This window comes from Meleagris gallopavo, chromosome Z (assembly GCF_000146605.3).
Source record: "Meleagris gallopavo isolate NT-WF06-2002-E0010 breed Aviagen turkey brand Nicholas breeding stock chromosome Z, Turkey_5.1, whole genome shotgun sequence".
Classification (NCBI taxonomy): Eukaryota; Metazoa; Chordata; class Aves; order Galliformes; family Phasianidae; genus Meleagris; species Meleagris gallopavo.
This window is the reverse complement of record NC_015041.2, coordinates 60,414,187-60,419,054: the sequence shown is the minus strand read 5'-3', so window position 1 is coordinate 60,419,054 and position 4,868 is coordinate 60,414,187.

The window sequence follows — 4,868 nt, the reverse complement described above, 5'->3', positions numbered from 1 at the left end:
TTCAGCTAAGGGAAGAAGTTTTTTGCTTTTTTTTTTTTATTACATGATTGCCATTAAACTATGAATAAATATTTGAGGCTTTGTGTTAGACTACTTAAGTTTATTTTATGATATCTTGATTTGCCATGTGTTTAATTTACAGCTTGATGAGTTGCTGATGTTGTTAAGTATTTGAAGTTTACATCTTATTTATAAAGTTATATGCAGTATTTATTTTCTAGTTAATGTTTGGGTTGGGGAAGGGGAACACCTTATAAAAGCTTATTGTAAGAATACTGGAGAACTTTTCGTAAAGCAGTACCTTGCCAAAGAGATAAGAGCCTCTTTGATGTGGAAATTTAAAAAAAAAAAAGAACATCTATTTTTAATAAAAAAAAAGAATAAAAAAATTTGGAGAAGCTTTTTACTGGTCCTGGAACAAATATTTTGACTTGAATACTTTGAGAAATCTCTTCATATGACACCTTGTGAGCTTTTAAAACTTACCAGGAAATTTGCAGTTGCTGGGGGGAGAATTTAGAAAGATTTATGACGTAGAAATAAATTTGAGACATTTCTATTAATAAGTAGAGTTGATGGGATGCACTGTTGGTTTCATTTTTGTAATCATCAGTGAAGTTTTTGATCATCCTGGTTATATAAGTGGCTCACATTAACTTGTGATTTTGAAACAAGAGAAAACTAAAAAAATAAATCTATATAAGAGCAAGCAGGAAACTTAAATACTAAAAGATGGGGGAAAAAAAAATCTGTTCTTCCTAAAGAATTCCCTTCAGATAGAGCTCATGGTGTTTAGTGATGTACTCGCTATTGTTTGAAGAATTGTTTTGTCTTAAGAAAAGACATTGTGCATGGGTTGCACAGCAGTTGGGTATGTTTGGAGGTATTTTGAAAGTTATGTTCAAGGCTAACACCTGAGCTTTGTGTAATGTAAATAAGATCTTGAGTTATGAATCTTTCAGCTAATTTTGATTTTTGTTTATTTTTCAACTTACATGCCAAGTGATGGTCAATTCTGAATGTTTTTGTATGAGTTTTTTCTTTGTAAATGGCATTAACATTGTTACTTGTTACTGCTTATTCATTTTTGTTGTCCTGATGACTTGAATTTACAGTGCATCAGGTCTGTTGCTATTTTCGTCTGTAGATAGTCTAGCTTCAGCTGTTTATAGTGATGCTACATTTTGGGTTATAAATATGTTTGTGGTTAAAAACATAGTATAATCATAAGTTTTGAACAGATTTCCTTACATTTTTCATACAAAATCCATAAATACCTGTATGCTACTGAAATTTAACTTTGTATAATGCTTAAATCACTATCTGGGGACATAGAAAGTCTTTACCATGTATTGAAGAAATTAAAGAATTACAGAATATTTTCTGATTAGCATCTAGCTTACATTAAATTTTTGAGGAGGAAAAAAAAAAGCTGAGGGTTTTGATGCCTTTGCCAGGATGCACTGACAACTATGTAGTTACGTCCTGCTTTTTGTATAAACTGAGATGCTCATATGCTTCCCCTTAGAAAAAAGCAATGTTCTACGCATAAACATAGTTGTACACTATCTTTGCAGTTGCGTTTGGTTCTTGTTCTTTTGAATTGTAGTTATAAATTTTTCAGTATAGTACAGTACGTATACTGTGAAGCGCGTGCTGAAGTGAATAAGCGAGTTTTCATGCTGACCCCTCAATGCTATTCAAAAATTAATTGGCTTCCTGAGCACTTTCTCATTCTTAGATGCATTTAGATTGTTAAAGGTCTTCTGCATTAAATTGTATATACTATAGGAAACACAATCTTTCCAATATAGGGAAAACAGTAGCAACGCGCTTCTTTCCTTGTACTATTCTAGCAAACAACAGCATTGATGAGAAGGCATGTAAATTGGGCTTCACTTTACAGTGTTATCAGAGCACTTAGTAAAATGTAAGGTTGGTATTTTTTGAAGATGTATAGTTAATTCACATCTGTTGGAATAGAAAATATATTCTGTTGAGTATTTAAAGAGGTTGTACATGTTTTCTTTTGTGTTTGGATTCTTTGTACTTTTTCATGTTCAGTACATCAATAAACCAAGTTGAAGGGAAAAGTCTCACGAGCATGTTTTATTGTGTTGTCTGCTTTCTTGGGTGAGCAACCGGAGCAGAAGGTGTCTGCAAAGCTTGTTCCAGCTTAGCCTAGGTTGCTAGTTATCCACAAGCAGGCAGTGCAGTGGACCTCCATACCAGTACTGTTATGTTAGGATTCGTGTCCAGTAATTTCAGTTCATCATTGTATGGACCACTCAGTGCTGAGGCAGGTATAATAAAAGAGGATTATTAAACACACTGCATGAAAAATGAATTTACTTTCTGTCTAGCCACCTGCTATCCAGCATAGCTAAACCAATGCTCTGTTGTGTTGGGAAAGTATAAAGAAGGGAGAAGGATTTACTCTCCATTGCAGTGCTCTTTTGCTGTTTGATTACTGAATTTTCTCCATTCTTTGAATATGAGGCTAATGGATATCCAGTTACTTCGTTCTTTCACCTTCTCAGCACTTGAAGAGTGCTTAAATTTATAATTAACTTTTAAAGTACTTATGTTCCTAAATTCACCGATTTTTCTCAAGTGAATGAGAATGAATTTTCATCAGTGATAGTAAAACTCCAGTAGTGACATATGCAGTATGTAACTTTTTTAACAGTTTTCTTTCACTGTTTTTTCACATTTCCAGTATGAGGGTTTTTGGATTGATAACCGTGTAGTATATGTTACACTATGGAGCATCTGCCATCAATGCAGTGCACTGGAGTCAAGTTTATGTAGAAGACTTGCATGTGAGTGTGAAGGACAGATACCTCAAGATGTCTGTTAGTCACAGCTGTTGTTAACAAACAATTTACATACAGAAAGCGTGCTGGTGACTTTATACAGTTATGTGCTTTGGTACTTGAAGTAGTGGAGTGGTGCCAGTTACGGGTCCTGGCAAGAAATGAGTGGCTGTATGTGGAGTTCATTTTCCAGCAGAGACCTGTGTTCAGCCTGCATGCTTTCACAGAAGGGCATTTTTAGTTCTCAACACAAACCAGAGTGAGTAGCTGTCCCTGGTTTAATTGTTATGTGGAAATAAGGACAAAATGTGTTTTTGTAATTTCCTTCAGTTTTAAAATTAAAACTGCTTGTATTTTGAGGGTTAGCTGCAGGTAAACAGGCTGTCAGTGAGCAACACAAAAACTACCAGCTGTAAATGCAGTTGTCCAGAAGAATGTTCAATTCTGGAAAGTGATTGCTGAGCACCTTGGGTTGGTCAGAGCTGGTGAATAAGGGAACCTGGTGGGATTTCTTACAGAAGGGATACTTTTCTCACTATATTCAAATTTTATGGTGAAGCTATGGAAGATTATGTGAAATCCATTCGTGAGGGTGATGGAGTGTTGTAATTATCTGATAAGAATTCCAGGAACCTCCCCTTAAGTTCAGAGATGAATGGTGGCAGATGAGATGAGCAGGAAGCACAACCCTATCAGAGGGGAGAACTGTGACCTGGGACATGTGGTAACATGAGGACTTGTGGAAGGATTTGTCACAGCAGAAGCATGCTTAGGGCTTGTGTCCTCTTCTGCAAAACATATACTCAGTGAAACCAGTTGTGGCAGATCAGCTTCCCACCTGCATCTAGAAAGGCCTTCTTTTGACAAGAGAGCATTTTCCCATTGTGAGGAGGGAACGTGCTTTTTCAATGGTCAGCTATCTGTTAGCATTGGTCATGTTCATGGTGTGTGTGACACCCAGTGGCCATGAAGTCTGTCTAGCTGTATTGCTGGGCAGACCTGACAAGTGCTTAAAATCTTCATTTTGCTGCATCATCACTTAACATGCTGCTTGTGGTTTACTATATGGGTGACTTAAGCTAAAAAATTTTGAATAGCAAGAATTAGGTGTTACTTCCTGACAATATTTTGCAACTTCTTTTAAGGCAAACAGAATAAGGTTTTCTTTATACATTTGCTGGAGAAATGAAGACAGTTTCAACTGTTTCATTATGCATAAAATAGCTTGGAATTGGACACTTCGGTCTTGCCTCTTTTGTTAATCCAGTGTTGCAGCTTTTATGTATACGTGTTCTATTCAATTGGGGCACTTGGAATTTGAAATTTCGATGTGTGGATGTAAAAAGCAAGAATGATACTATTTTTACACTGAAATTGTACTAGTTAAACTTTGCAGTAGATGGCATCTTTCTAAAAGCAGCACTGCACTGATGACTAATGCTTTGGGCCAGCAGGTGTTGTTAGCGCATAGAAGGTCATCAGAGTGAAGCAGCTTGAAACAAAGCTGGAGGTGGTTTCACAGAACCACAGAATGGCCAGGGGTGGAAGGGACCTCAAGGATCATGAATTTCCAACCGCTCTGCCACAGGCAGGGCCACCAACCTCAACATTTAACACTAGGCCAGGCTGCCCTGGGCCCTATCCAATCTGGCCTTGAACACCTCCAGGGATGGGCATCCACAACCTCTCTGGGCAGCCTGTTCCAGCACCTCACCACTCTCTCTGCAAATAACTTCCCCCTGACATCCAACTTAAATCTTCCCTCCCTCAACCTCCCTCAACTTAAAACCATTTCCTCTTGTCCTGCAGTTACCTATCCTTTCAAAGAGTTGATTCCCCTCCTGTTTGTAGGCTCCCTTCAGGTATTGAAGGTATTCAGTAAGAAATCGGATGAGGTTCAACAAAAGCAAGCATAGGGTCTTACACCTAGGGAGGAATAATTGCATGCACCAATACAGGCTGGGGGATGAGCTGCTGGAGAGGAGCTCTGCAGAGAGGGACCTGGGCGTCCTGGTGGACGACAGGTTGGCCATGAGCCAGCAGTGTGCCCTC